The sequence below is a fragment of the Peromyscus maniculatus genome, chromosome 10 (assembly GCF_049852395.1).
Source record: "Peromyscus maniculatus bairdii isolate BWxNUB_F1_BW_parent chromosome 10, HU_Pman_BW_mat_3.1, whole genome shotgun sequence".
NCBI classification, from domain to species: domain Eukaryota; kingdom Metazoa; phylum Chordata; class Mammalia; order Rodentia; family Cricetidae; genus Peromyscus; species Peromyscus maniculatus.
In genome coordinates, this window is record NC_134861.1 from 91,019,996 (window position 1) to 91,035,805 (window position 15,810).

General features: G+C 39.5%; 1 protein-coding gene and 1 pseudogene across 2 annotated transcripts in view; one reads left to right on the plus strand and one right to left on the minus strand.

Moving 5' to 3' along the window:
• The window catches only part of Cfap299 (cilia and flagella associated protein 299), a 527,989-nt gene that overhangs the window by 243,640 nt on the left and 268,539 nt on the right, over window positions 1-15,810 (plus strand). The gene's annotated exons all lie outside the window — the stretch shown is intronic.
• On the minus strand, window positions 13,297-14,570 carry LOC102924521 (RNA-binding protein FUS pseudogene; annotated as a pseudogene).

Consider the following 15,810-nt stretch of genomic DNA (forward strand, 5'->3'; position numbering starts at 1 on the left):
ATGGATACTTCCAATAGATTTTGTTAATATATGGATAACAACCTTGAAAATAAAGAAATCAGTAAATAGCTCTGCTTACAATAACTTAAAAAACTAGGACTAAACCAATCAAGGAAGTGAAAGACTACTACATTAAAAACTTCAAAATAATTAAGGAAGGAACTGAAAAGGACACTAGAAGATGGGAAAAGATCTTATGTTCATGGATTAAAAGAATTAACTATAAATGATTATAATGAAGTAATATTCATATTTAGCATAATTCCAATGACATTCTTCACAGACTTAGAACTTTTAAAACTCATATGGTAGCACAGAATACGTCAAATAGAAAAAGCTATCATTCACAGGAAGTGATTATGGAAGCATTATAATAAATCATCTCAAACTATACTACAGAGCCATAGTAATAAAAGCAGTGAAGATACAGGAATAAAATAATACATAGACCAGTGGAACAGAACACAGAACCTAGACACAACCACATGAAGCCAGAGCCACCTTATTTTTGACATAGGCATCAAAAATTAACATTGGATGAAAGACTCATTACCCAATGTTGTTGAGAAAACTGGATTTACACACATAAAGGAATCAAGCTGAAAGACTTTCTCTCACCACTCACAAAAATCACCTCCAAATAGGTCAGATATCTTAACCTGAAACTTACATAGGTAACATACTTCAAGATATAGGCATAGGCAAAGATTTCTTGATAAAGACTTTAAAGGCCAGGAAATAGTCACAAGAATTGTTAAAGGACATTACCTGAAGTTAGAGAGCTTCTCTACAGCAGTAGTGTGAAAAGACACTCTAATGGGCAAAAAAATGAATTCCTGATAGAAGATTAATATCTAGAATTTGGACAGAACTAAAAAATTTAAGCACGAGAAATAATAAAACCCAATATGTAGGCAAAATGGATCAAATAGATAGTTCTCAAAAGAAGTACAATTGGCCAATATGCATAGAAAAAAGTGTTCAGAATCATTCAATGCATGGAAATGCAAATTAGAACTGCCCAGACACTTTCATTCATCCCAGTGAGAATGTATCAAGAAAACAAATAACAACAAATGCGGTGCTGATGTTGGAAAGAGGGAACTTTCATACACTTCCAAGAGTAATGGAAACTGATGTAACAACTATGGAAATTGGTATGAAGTTTCCTGAAACAGCTAAAATAAATCTACCATATGGCCTAGCTTTATTACTTCTGGGTTTACACAGAGAGGAATTGAAGTCAACATATCATGAAGATAATTTCACACTTGTGTTTATTGCCTAACTAGTCACAGGATCCTTTAAAACATAGAATCAGGCTAAACACAAATGGATAAATTATATGCTATATAACATATATAACATCATTTTAAAAAGAGTTGAAATGAATTTGAAAGAAAGCAAGGGAGTGACATGTGGGAAGGTGTGCAGGGAGGAAGGGGAGGGGAAGGAGAAATGATGGGATTGTATTATTCTCCAAAATATATGGAAACAGTCTTTAATATGCTATGGTCCCCTGAAAGGAAGAACAAAATCATGCCATTTATGGGGGAATGAGGCATGCAGAATCATGCTAAATTGAAATGAATCAGACTCAACAAGGAAATGCATTTTCACAGACAGGTGAAATACAGATTAAATAAGTAGAGGGGAGGACAATGTGGAGGAGGAAGGGAACAGAGAACAATGGGTGAACAAAGCATCATGTTCCTTTCATTTGTGAGATCTGTGTTTTACTACATATTAACATACACACCTGTGAGACATGAAAGTAGATGGAGATTTACCATGAGAGAGAGGGAATGTGTAGAGGGTGGGGAAGGATGGAAGAGGTAAGAGGATGGAAGTGAATATAAGCAAAACACATATGTGTGTATGAAAAACATAATTAAACCCATTACTGTATGATACTTAAAAACAGAACAAGTGAAAACAAGATACAAACCAAATAAAAGGGGGGAAGGAAAAAAAGACAAGGCAGATCTTATCCCCTCCAAAATGTATTTAGGTGGTTCTGAAAATATAGAAGAAACAATTCCCAGATGATAAAAAGCTACATTTGCACTAGAAGATCAAAACCAGTACTATCATTAAGTCTTGCAAAACACTCAAGACAAATTAGGCTGCGATTGTCACAACATTTTTATCTGATGAGAACTTGAAGCCGACTACACATGGGTGCCAGTAAATGTTTCCCATTAGAAGCGACACTGTACATATTAGATGATGAAATCTCACTGGGAATGGATGTAAAACCTCACTCATGCCAAAAATGCTTCATCAAGTAAAGTCTCTGCATGAGGTAAATTTCACCAAGTTTAAAACTTTTATGAACAATATTTCATAGAACATATATTTTGATATTTGGCAAAACTACAGAGAAAAGCGAGAAATGAAGGACATAAATTTCAAGTTAGTAGTTACCTCTGGGAGAGGGGGAAGTGGGTGTAACCATGGAGGGCAAACTGGGGGCAACAACAGCCATGGGAATGGTGAGGCTGGTGGTTATATGGATGTTTAAAAATATGATCCCCTGTGCTTCTAATAGACATTATGCATAAGGTTTGTCTGAATGAGATATTACAGTATTTTAATAATTCATGTTGAAAGGAACAAAAAATGGTACAAGACTGTGCTGATTATATGCACTTCCTACTAGCCCCGGTTCCCTTCTTTCCTAGTAATTCCATACTTTCTGGTCCTCATGCCCTCCTGGTGCCTCGGCTGCTCCCTTACGCCTCTCTGATGATGGTGAGGAGGATGATAATGATGATGATGATGACACCCAGAAGTTTCCAAGCTGTACACAAACGAGCCCACCCTCCAGATCTGCCTCATTTCCAGTGTAGACTTACCTGTGCCTCGTTTTGACAGTCTCAGATTTACGCTCTATGATTTGCCGTGGAGAATCAATCAGTGACCCCAATAATCTCCAGAGACAACTCCTCCCATGTTTTCTGTCTACTGAAAAGTGAAATGCTGCTTACTTTCTTCTCAGTTCTCATTTGTCAACCCATCAATATTTAGCTGCATTTGCATCACATGTCTTCAAAACTCTTCTGCCAGGTAATGGTTAATGCCTGGACTGTTGCTCAGTGGTGCAAGTGTGACCCAGGAGCATTGGAAAACCATTCTCTGGCCTCAAAACCTCTCCATTTTCATCCATGCTGTTTTTCCTTCCTATATCTCCTTTCCATCTCTCATTCTGCTGTAGTTTGGGGTTTGTTTTGACTAACTAGATTATGCATGTGAGGGAACAAGAATAAATGGCTTCTTTGGTCTTCTTTTTTATTGAAGATAAAAAATATTGTGTTTTTCATACAATATATTCTGATCATGGTTCTCCTCCCTCAACACCTCCCCTCCCACCAGAATCCACACCCTTTCTGTCTCTCCATAGAAAACAAACAGGCATCTAAAGAATAGTAATAAAATAAGGTAAAATAAATAAACCAGAAAAGGATAAAACAAACAAATATACAGAAGAAAAAGAGTCAAAGAAAAAGCACAGGATAAACATTCAGATGTAGAGACATACATGTTTGTACACATAGGCATTCCCTAAAAATACAAAACCAGAAGCCATAATGTATACACAATACCTGGAGGGAAAAACACCCTATCAAGCCTTCATGAGACAAACCATCTCCAAAGATGCCACTGAGTTCATTTTGTGTTGACCATCTACAGACATGGGACCTGGCCTTAAGAGTGGATTGTATCCTCAGTGAGACTCTATTGGAGAAAACTAGTTTTTCGTTTGCCAGTGGTCATCAATTAGACATAGCTTTTGGGCTAGGGATGGGGGCTTGACCTACTTCTCTCAGTGCGGGAACTCCATCTGACATCGACTCATGCAGGCATGCTGCCACGGTCTCTGTGAGTTCATACGTGTGCTGGTCCTACTGTGTTTAGAGGGCCTTGTTTCCTTACTGCCCTTCCCCTATTCTGGCTCTTACAGTCTTTCCTCCTCCTCTTCCAAGGTTTCCCTATTCTTTGAGGGGAGGGATTCCATGGAGACATCCCATTTGAGACTGAGTGTCCCAAGGCCTCTCACTCTCTGATCGTTGTCCAGCTTTGGGTCTCTGTATTTGTTCCCATCTACTGGAGGAGGAAGCATTTCTGATGGCAGTTAAGCAAAAATTGATCTATGAATATAGCAGAATGCTGTTAGGAGTCATTATATGGCTATGTTTCTATAGCAGAGCAGTAGCATTTGGTTTCCCCCTGAGTCCCTTCTTTGGCCATACCACCAGTGCCAGGAATGAGTTCTATTTCATGTAATGGGCCTTCAGTTTAATAAGATATTGGTTAGTTACTTCTACAAGCTTTGTGCCACTATTGCAATAGTACATCTTGCAGGCAGGTCAACACTGTCGACCAAAGACTGTAGCTCAGTTGGTGTTAACCTTTCTCCTTTGGTAGCATGTAGAGTACCTTCAAGTACCACGAACACTACTCCATAGGAGTGAAGGATCTAGGTAGACACTGACTCAACTTCTCTGTGTTCAAGAAGTTGTGTAGGTGTCATCTTCAACAACAGGGTCTTATTGTCTGTCTGTGGCAAGCAACCAAAAGCCTTGGCCATCGCCTTGGTTGTTTGGGTATTCCCATGGAGCCCTTTTGGCCAACAACTTGATTAGACATAACTCATTCCAAACACTGGAAGCTTCATTTGGTGACGAGATGTCCAGTTGGGATTTTGTGTCTTCTGTTATGTTATGTTATCGAGTTTCCTTTCATGCATGTATATATTTTAGGAAGTGTCTACTGTATTAGATTCCACAGGACCCAAAAATGGCCGTTAGCTGTCCCTCCTCCTATTTCCTTCTTCACCCCATCTTCCGTTTCTCTCCCAGTTTGATCCTTTGTCTCTGCCCTTTCCCCATCTATCCTTCATGATATTTTACGGATCTTTATTTCACATACTCAGTTTTTCTCTGATATGTCCGAGTGTTTGACAGTGCCAAACTATTCAAAAACCACTGTGTCCCCATATTGTCCTCATCAGTATTATCCACAGCACATACTTCATGTAGCAGGCAGATGAACTGGTAGAATACATGAAGAAAATATTAGCAGTTCTGTTTCTAATGGTTGACTCTAACTCCCCTACACAGTGCTTTCTATTAGATTGGATGTTCACAAAAGCATTCAGAATATTTTCACTTTTTTCTTTGTAATGGGCTTGGAGCATACATTTTTTTAAAATGTTATTTTTTTCTCAATACATTTATTTATTTATTTATTTATTTATTCATTTATTCATTTATTGATTGATTGATTTATTCATCTATTTAATATCCCATACATCCTGGCTGCAGCTTCCCTACCTCCTCCCAGTCCTCCTGAAGCATACAATGTTTTAAAAACATTTTTCACTAAAATTATTCATAGTGTTCACTTGATGTTAAATTGCAATAGTGAAAAAATATTTCATAATCAAAGATACTGGACTTTTTTTTTATATGGTCTCACTATGCAGCTGAGGCTAGGTTTAAATTCACTCTGTAGATCAGAAAGGCCGTGAATTCACAGGGTCACTATGCTTTTGCATTTTGAATACTGGGGTTAAAGCATGAACCATCAGGCCTCAGTCTAAGATACTGTTTTTATCAAATGAGTAATTGTAATTTGTAGTATTCTTTTCTTGTTGAAATGCTCATATATGTTATAAAATTATTCATTGTTATCAGAAACTATCTCCAATTTTTTCACCTGTCTGCATTATATATTTATGCATATGTAGGTATATACCACATGCCTATTAAGTAGATTTTATGACTAAACTTGGTGAGCAGGCACTATTGTATTTAGTGGATGTTATTTCAGAGGCCCATTTTTTGAAGTCACTACACTGAGTTATATGTAGTTTTCTTCAAATTGTAGTTAGCCTGATTAGAATTCTTCACAGCATTAGCACCCTGAGAAAAGATAAGCATCTTCTGAGAGTTGAAGTTAGGGTAAAAAGAAAGACATGGATTTTCTACTGAGGTAGACAGCAGGTATTTCAGGTGACTGTAGCTTGCTCATGAAATTTTGTAAATCCTGTAGTCCACCTTGAATAAAAAGTTTTCTTTGGTCTCTACAAACCCTACACAAAATAATATTTCTGACGCTTGAGCTCTCTTCCTCTCTTAGCCTTTACAGAACTCTGCCTGTTAGCAAAACCAAATTATGTAAAGTTTTCTCATGTAAATTGATGATTATTGAGTGTCATTTGAAAACTGAAATAGCCACAGAATAGTAAGTATATTCCACAGGAATGCCAAGTTTTACATTTACTGATTGATTTGGGTAATCCTTACTTTAATATTCTGTTATCTTAAAGAAAAGAGGTACCTTCCTATGTTTGAGTAGGAAGCATTCTGGGACTTCCCCTTCACCCCGAGTTAGACCCCGAGAGAGGAAAACGTTCATAAATGCATTGAATGTGACGGTAATTCCTATGTTCTTAAAATTAATGCCTTTGCAGTTTGTATGCTACACTGAAGTCTTCAGTGAAACTGACTTTCTTGAGTAGGTATTGTCCACTCAATAAGGGATAATTAGTCAGGTATGCCGTGATGGTTTCCAGTAAGCAGTCTCTTTTACTGTGAGGGACAGAAAGAGGATTTGTTACTAAGTAAAAAACAGAAAAATTCTGCAGATAAACCCTCTCCCATTGGCATCTGGTCAGTGTTGGTTTAAAAAAAAAAATAAAACAACTCATTTAAAAGTAAGCGCTCTGGAATATTAACAGGAAATGTACTTCATGTGCACTAAACTTGAACCCCTGCCAGCCAGAAGGGCACTTACAATGGAATTGACATGAGAGGTTCCTGCAGCTGTGTTGGCTTCATAAATATTTTCTTCTTGAAGAGCAAATGGAGACCAATCCTTCTCCTTCCAAGGGCATGGGAACATGTTTCTTTCCTATTACTAGATATCCATGTTATTTTCTTGAAATGTTTGAAACAGTGAGTAGGCACTTCACCTTGCTGACACAGCTGTTGGGAAGACCAGACACAAAAGAAGCCCAGCAATAGTCTCAAGGCAAGATTGAGATTGTAATTATATGAGTGTTTGCTGCCGGAATCACAAACATGGGTCTTCGAGAAGAAAGTTGGAAAGTGGCCAGCTTCTTTTGGGAAAACCTATTCATAGATCTCACAAAGAGACTTGGAATTTGCCATGCCCCTTCCCCTCACCTTTACTGGGATGCAGACCCTCTCCCTGCTCTCTGATTAAATAGTATTTCTTGATGTTTCCAAGTGGAGGTAGAAGTGGAATGGCTGGAACTTGCCTTAATGATCTTCCAGCTTTCTGAATGAGCAGCTGCACTAAATTGCTCAACATCATTTTGAATACTCAAAGACTGATGTTCAGCTCCAATTAAAATAAAAAGTGTGATTTATCTTGTTGGCTATCTTACTATCCATATTGAATACCTTTAAGGCTTTAACAAATTTGCTGTAGCATAAAGCTAAGAAAAAATATTGTTGCCCTGGGACCACTGAGATACATTTTCAGTTACTTCCTACATGCTTTGAAACTTGCTAGAAACCTTCCATGAAAGCTAGAAGGGATTTCACCTTTGCAAAATTTCTTAGCCATTATTTCTATTCTCTTATGAATAACCCTCTCCAAATCATCAGCTCTGGCTGTGGATATGGGTGATGGTCAATTGTTCTTGCCAGAGCCTATGAAACGCTGTGTGCCTTCTCTTACTTCACTTGTTACTAGAACAATGCCAAAAAGTTTGCTAACTTTTTGTTCATATGTACTTATATGTATTTTAATCAGTTCCTTTGCCATAGACATGTTTGCCCATCTCTATAATGAAAAAATACCATTAACCTTCAAGTCACTGCTTTTCTCCCAGTCGTTTCATTTTGTTTTGAAGTTGGTGGAACACTGGTCATAAAGTCACTGCGTGGAATGGTTCCTTCATCCCTGGCCCTAGCAGCAGTAGCTGCTTCCAGGTAAGCAGTGGAAGAAAGATGCAAACAGAGGATGGCTTGAGAGATGCCAGCAGATGACCTCTCTGCTCATTCCAGTTCAAGTGAACACATGAAGTGAGACCCTGTGTAGCAACTTTGATCTTCAAAGTAGGGGCTTGCACAGAGAGGTGAGCTGAAGACACTCAGTGCTGTTCAACTTGGCAGCCAAGGCAGAATATCCTCCAGAAAAGCACACTCGTCCACATTTCTATCAGAGGATCCAATCTTCTCTGGTGATCTTTCCCCTTTCTTTGGTGACCACAAATTAGGGCATATTTTACTGTGGCCTCCACAAATAGTTCCTCCTGCTCTTTGCCCCCCTCCCCTAATGCAAGCTTTCCTATCCTTTTGACCCACACAGAACCTTCAGAAGACCCTCCTTAGTCTCTGCCACAAGCTCTTTCATGGCAAAGAAATACTTACTTAAACCTACTTTTCTTCCCTCTCTTCCTCCCTTCCTATTGTTATACAACAAACCTTGTACTATATTTGCTTTTCATAGTATGTCTTGTGATTTCTGTTTTAAAGTGAAGACAGGAGGAATATGTCTGTTTAATCTTGGGTTACAAGACAAAACAAGAAGACGTGAATGCGGGAAAGAGATTTGAGGGAGGAGGCTGACAAGGTGAGAGAAAGATTAGAGGGAATGGTGGTATAATTAAAGAGAATACAGTGTGTGTGTGTGTGTGTGTGTGTGTGTGTGTGTGTGTGTGTGTAAAACTGTCAATGAGAACAATTAATTTAAAAATAACGAAGCCAGAGGACACTAACAGATCTGATGTTACTCTGTGCAACAAATAGACTTTTTAATTATTTATATTTAAACAACCGTTTTGATCTGAGAAATGGGAGGTGCACTTGAGTTCTGTAGAAGCCTGTGTTCTTGCCTCACATGGGCAGTAACTCAGGAGGTAGTGTGCCAGATGTGTGCTATCATACAAAATGTCCACTGCTTCGGCGGCCTCCGAGTTCTTTTCTCACAGCTTCAAAGGATGAAATTCATAGACCACAGAGGGTGGTTTTAGAAAGAAGTTCATTATGAGGCTGGAGCTGAAGATAGAGAAAGAAGACAGGGCTCCCGTGTTGCAAGAGTAGGTACCAGAAATGGGGAGCTGACAACCTGCTTAACTAAAGGCTTTTTATAGGAAACCAGGATGAGACACTGAGATGGGGGGGGGGTCATCCTATTTCAACAATATTAATTGTGATACACTGTCCTTAATGCCCCTGGAGAGTGTTATCATCCTTCTCAAAGATTTGTTTGACTATATAAGTGAGACTTTGCTTCTTGGCTGTGTCATTCATTGACTGGCCTGTGTGTCTGTCAGTGTGTGCACACATTGCTGTTTAAGAAAGGTAACTTAAAATAAGCATTGAGATCTAGAAGCCTATGACCTCCAAATTTCTTTGTTTTCCTCATTGGTTTTGGTGTTTAAAGTCTACATGAATTTTGCCTATAAGTTATATTTTTTGTTCTCTCCTTGCTTAGCCTTTAAAGGGTCTACATGTGTAATCACAATTAATACTTCAAATAATACTTTCTTTTATCAACAGAATGCCACCATAAATTATAGCTAGCTGATGAAGACATTAATAATATAAAAAACCGCATGATACAGTTGTATTAAGCAGTGGAAACAGTCATATACTTAGCATTTGTAGTGTCAGAAATCTGCTTATGAACTCTAACAAGCTGTATTGTCATCAGAAAGCTATTTAATCCTTAAAAGCTTAAATCCTATCATTCTTACAGTACAGGTAGCAAAATGGACTGTCCATATGATGTGTCCCAGCCCCAACATTTTATGTAAAGTATAAATTAGGGGAACTAGGCATGGCATGGTAGGGCTTAATCTCTTTCCTTACCCATTCTAGCATTGCTAACAATTATGAAATTAGCCCCTTTTCTATGGAAGCATGTTATATGTATTCTTTCTTGTAGCAAAGAAAAACTTGCATTTTGATTCCGTACATACACCTTAATGTTCCAAACATTGGGAAGCTAATGGGGTAGTTTAACACAAGATTAAAGACAACTTGGACACAGGAGTGCTGAGAGGTGTGAATCAGGTAAACAAGATAAATCACCAAGATTGATTTAGTAAAAGAGAAAAAAAAAAAGTGGGACCAATGAAAAAAACACAATTGAAAGTGCAGCCGGGGATACTGCAGGCGACCGTTCTTAGGTATTAGAACCCAAATGAGAGCTACCCACCTCTCAAGTTGTCCAGGAACCTAGGTATATAAAATCAGACAAAAGAATTATTTCTGAACTGTTGGAAGGGAGGAAGGACGTAATACTTGGAATTTTCCAAAGGTAACTTAGCAGATGGCAGATGCACATTTCAAAGTGTGATCTTGGGCAGTGACTATTCACAGTACTCTAGAAAGTCCCACAAACCCAGGGCTTCATTTTGGAAAGACTTAGACATCTGGAGATGGAAGAGTAGTTATGTTTCATTCCTAACTCCAAGTAGTATAAGGCACAGCAGCCTTTAAAAATCAAGACACCACTGCCCAGATATTCTCAGGTGTGGTGTTCTCTGCTGGAGCATGGTTGTCTGATCCAGAGTTGCACTCTTAGAGAAAACTAACTTTCTCTTTCCTGGCAGCTAAGTTGCCAGTGACTCTTTGACTACATGTCATGCCCAACTCCCTCTCCTTGCTGGTCCGTCCTGAGATCGCACAGATCTGGAGCATGCTATCACAACCACTGTGAGTTCCTACATGCATCTGTCCTACTGAGTCCAGAAAATGTTATTTTATTGCCACTGTGCTCTTCTTTGGTACTTGTCTTAGAATTACAATGCGGTTCTTGGGAAACTTCAAATCTCATCTCCATTACATGTGAAGAGAAACTGAAGCTAAAGCTTAGCTGGCTCTGATTAAATGCTGTGTCTGGATAATGCCTCCAGGGTCATTATCCCTCCTGTTGGTAGGAATGCTGGACATGTTGCTGCCAAGCACGGCCCTGGAACCCCTGGTCAGAAATCTCCCTCTCTATTGCAGCAGTTCGCCAGTTGACATCAGTGCTGATTTATGGGTTGTGAATTACCTCTCAGTCATCCCATTTTTCTCCATCTGGTCTACAGATTTTGTCAATTCTTTCCCTGCTCTACAACACTTCCATTTCTTTTTAATTCTATAGAATGAATTATCTCCAGTTTAGGTTAATCTTGTGATGTGGATAGAAATGGAAATCTCTATAGGATATTATGTAAATGTTGAGCTCTGTGAACTATCTACAGATTCTCAAAACGTCTCAAAAGTTCTGCTAGTAAATTTTCATCTAAGTACACAGATTAATATTTTATTCAACTTTATGTCTCTATAGATCCTTTATGAGGCCAAATCTAGTGCCCAGGAATTCTATTTTTATAAAGTCAAAAGCCCTTCATTTAGTTATTAGGTACAATATTTTCTTATTTTGTCATTTCTAAGGGATGTGTAGGAGAGGAGATTGATATTAATTTAATAACATAAAATTTACAGATATACCTGCTTCTATTAGTTACTGGATGAAGGCTCTATGATGACAGTTAGGATATTCACCAATCTGATTACCAAGGTAGGCCATTTCAGGGACCTTCTCCACTATTGCTAATAGTCTAAGCTGGGGTTATCCTTGTGGATTCCAAGAAATTCCCTAGCACCAGGTTTCTCCCTATCCCCACGATGTCTCCTTTTATCAAGGTATCTCTTTCATTGCTCTCCCACTCCATCCCTGTTCCAGATCGACCATTCTGTTCTCTTATGTTCACATCCCCCATCCCCATCCTCTATTGCCCCACCTTGTCCTCAGTTTACTCAGGGGATCTCATCTGTTTCCTCTTCCCAGGGCAATCCATGCACCCCTCTCAGAGTCCTCCTTGTTAGCTAACTTCTCTGGAGCTGTGGGTTGTAATCTGGTTATCTTTTGTTTTACATCTAGTATTGGAATCTTTATATGACACCAGTTTTGGAAAACAAAAACAGCACCTGACTTGAAAAATAATACTTCATTGGGTTTTAAGTGTGTATAATTTTGTATTTTTGATTATATGATTGGGTTTGAGATATTTCTGAGATTTTCATTAGCCATGTATAATTTTCATGGTCTCTTGTGCATAGAAAATGCTCCATATATGTATATATATATATATATATATATATATATATATATATGTTACATATAATATATATGCTATTTATAAGTTATCATGAAAATATAGTTCATTTCTTTTTCTGTATTATTAAATTTCTTTTTCTGAGTTGTAAGGAGTGCTCATTAGTTACAGTATTTCAACATTTGGCTGATCAGTCAACTTTTATTACTTTTTGGCTATCATCGACTTCAAACCTATTTGTTCACATTCGCCTTCTAAATGGTCGCCTAATACCTTAAAGTTCTATCGTCTCTGAGAACTACTCCCCAACTTTGCCAGGAGTGGCCGTGCATCTCTAAACGTTTGCCAAAATGGGCTGTATCTTTCCATCTTTCTGTGGTATGACTGGTTTGCCAGGATGTAAGATGCCGAGTGCATGCGACATTTCCTTTGTTCAGGGGTACTGCAGAACTTTTCTTATGTGTATGTTTGTTTTAATTTTTGTTACTTACATTGAAATTGTTATTTCATATTTTCCCTACCAACCATAAAACTGATTTAACTTCATCAGCGTGAGAAGTCACTATATGATCTAACTATAGTTTTATATTTTTAAAGCTTTTTTTTCTGGCATATTATTGAGCATATACTATTTCCATTCACCCTCAATAAATATTTGTTTAAATTACTTTTGTGTCATCAGGATAATTCCCTTCCTTCATTATAAAATTTCCTTTCCTAAGTTTTAGAACATATACCTTAGTTACAGTATTTTAATGACTTCATAGAAAATAATACTATCTACATCTTATATAGTAACTTAAATCTGTATCCTAGTTCTTTATACAGTGGGTTAGATATACTCATAATTTGTCATTAATACTAGATTTTTTTAAAAACTAAAATGATGGTTTCTAATGGGAACCAGAGTGGTTACAATTACAGTAGTTGACATACACACAAATAACTCCATGGGCAACCCTGAACTGAAAGTTTACAAAATAACCAAGTTGACACTGGGTACAGGAAGAAGAGCTGTCCTAGAACTTCCTGAGCCATGCCAATATGGACTCTCCTTACTCTCCTGTCTGAGCCCACCCCTGGAGTCCATCTTGCCAGGACCAAAATCGCCTCTATCCCCACCACCCTGTCCCCCTCGAAAGTCCTTGCGGGATACCACCTGGGCCCTAGTAGCTGCCCAGATCATATCCTCCTATATACGCCATGACAGTCATCTCCCCCATATGAGAGCCTTCTGGTCCCTTCCTGAGTCATCTCTCTTAGGGGCCTTACACTAGTTGCATTCATTTCTCCAAGAGAAGTTCATGTTCTCACAGGTAGAATTAGAATACTTCCGGTCTCCAGTTCCCTGATGTCCACCACCTCCACCAGCTTTACTGGGAAATCCTCCCCAGCCATGGTTGCCTCTCCCTTCAGCTTGCCAGTTTTCCCGTCTGTAAACAAATTACTCACAGGCTGCCCAGTTTTCTCATTTGTCTCAATAATCCCAATCTGCTTGAAATAATCAGCCACAGATTCAGTTGTAGCATTCTCCCATAGGCCTTGCACAAAGATGGTGTTGTTGTCTGAATTATCCTGGTTGGAATCATGACGCGATCCTTGATCACTAGGGCCACCAAATTTATTGAAGCCACCACGGTCACTTTCACTTTCATGGTCACCTTCTTAGACACCTCCACGGGCTCATAGCCATCACTGCTTTGGTTGTAACTGCCTCCACCACCTCTGCCATGACTCACATCATCCTGCTGGCCTCCCCCATAGCCACCACCGTCACCAGCATTTTGGTCCTGATTGCCATAACCAACCACTGCCTCCATCCCTCAGGGAAAGACTGGCCCTGGCCATAGTTGCCTCCGCCACCCCATGTACCACCTCCACTGCTGCTGTTGTCCTGGTTCTGTTGTCCATAACCCTGAGGTGGATTATGGGGGCCTCATTACTGTCTGTTGCTTTCTTGTTGTCCACCATAGCCAGACCGTTGGCCACAGCCTCCACTCTGGGGCTGCCCAGAGCTGCTTCTCTGAAAATGGCCACCATAACTTCCTGAGGTGCTTTCAGGAGCTGGCTATTGGCCATAGCCAGGACAGGAGGACTGCTGCCCATAAGAAGATTGGGAGCTTGGGCTGCCGCCATAGTCTCCAGTGGAACCATATCCCTGCGGAGCTGCCTGAGTGCCCTAGTGCTTTGGTTCGGTCATAAGAAGAACCATAGTGGCTCTGGCCATATATACTGAAGTGTCAGCTGACTGGACATAACCACTCTAGCTCTGCTGGCCAGAGGGTTGATGCTCTGTTGGGAGCAGCCCTGCCCAGGCTGGGTAGGACAGGCCCTGGAGCTTTGAGTTGTGTGTTGGGTAGAGTTGTTTGAAGCCATGTCCGCGCACGCGTGCACAGGCTGCCAAGCAACAGGATTCCAGGCGACAGAAAAGAGAAGCCTCGAGAACTGAGGACTACTAGTTTTTGATCATCTTAAAACCCTTTTATTGGGGCCGGGGAAATAACTCAGTTAGTAATGAGCTTGCCGCAGGAGCACAAGGCCCCAAGTTTGATTCCCAGCTTCTTTGTCAAGAAGCCATGTGCGATGGATGTGCCTGTGATACCAGCACTGAGGGGTAGAAAAAGGAGGTACCCTAGGCCTTGCTGGGGAGCCATTCCAGATGAAAGATTAACCCCCAAGTGCAGTGAGAGACACTTCCTTAACAAAAAGTGAAAGAGCAGCTACAGGAAGAAGCACAAGGGTGACCCTGGCTTCTACACACACATGCACACATACCTACCACACACAGACACATTCATGCACACATACACACAAATGCATGAACACATTTTATTATAACTACTACCTAACATAATATTCCTTTCCGAAGTAAATAGATATGCATCTTTCTCTTTTGTCTATTTGCACTCTTAAAACTTTCTCAGCTGGGCGCTGGTGGCTCACGCCTTTAATCCCCACACTCAGGAGGCAGAGGCAGGAGGATCTCTGTGAGTTCAAGGCCAGCCTGGGCTACAGAGTGAGTTCCAGGAATGGCACGAAAACTACTCAGAGAAACCCTGTCTCTAAAAACAAAAAAACTTTCTCTGTCCATTAAATTTCAGATGTGTGTTTGTATGCGTGTGTGTGTGTGTGTAAGAGAGTTTGTGTCTCTATATGTGTGTGTATGTGTGTGTAAGAGAGTCAGAGACAGAGAGAGATTTGTGTGTGTGTGTGTGTGTGTGTATGTGTGTGTGTGTGTGTGTGTGTGTGTGTGTGTGTGTGTATCTACATTTATCCAAAAGAATGGATAAAATAGTATGGTTCACAAACACAAATAAAACCCCACACACTGGTTCCTAGGAAAAGGCAAACTACAACTGAGACAACAATTAACCACTTTATAATTACACTGGCTTATGTGATTAATATAATTTAAACAATATTGGAAAATCATTTTGGACTTGGACCTGAACATTGCTTTATAAAAGCAGCAAACAAAAAGAGATCTTGAAACTAGAATTTAATGTTCTAAGCAACACAAGGTACCTTGACAGATTTTCCAGATAAAAGAGATCTTGGTTTGGCCCCACACATTCACCTAGCATTCTGCTGGCGCTTTCATCACTTAATCTACCAAGTTCTTGTTCAGCACATACATTTTCCAACTGTTATTAAATTTGGGTTACTAGTTTCTCAGATTTGGTTTGAGATCTCCAAGGGGGAAAAAAATCCAGGGCTTC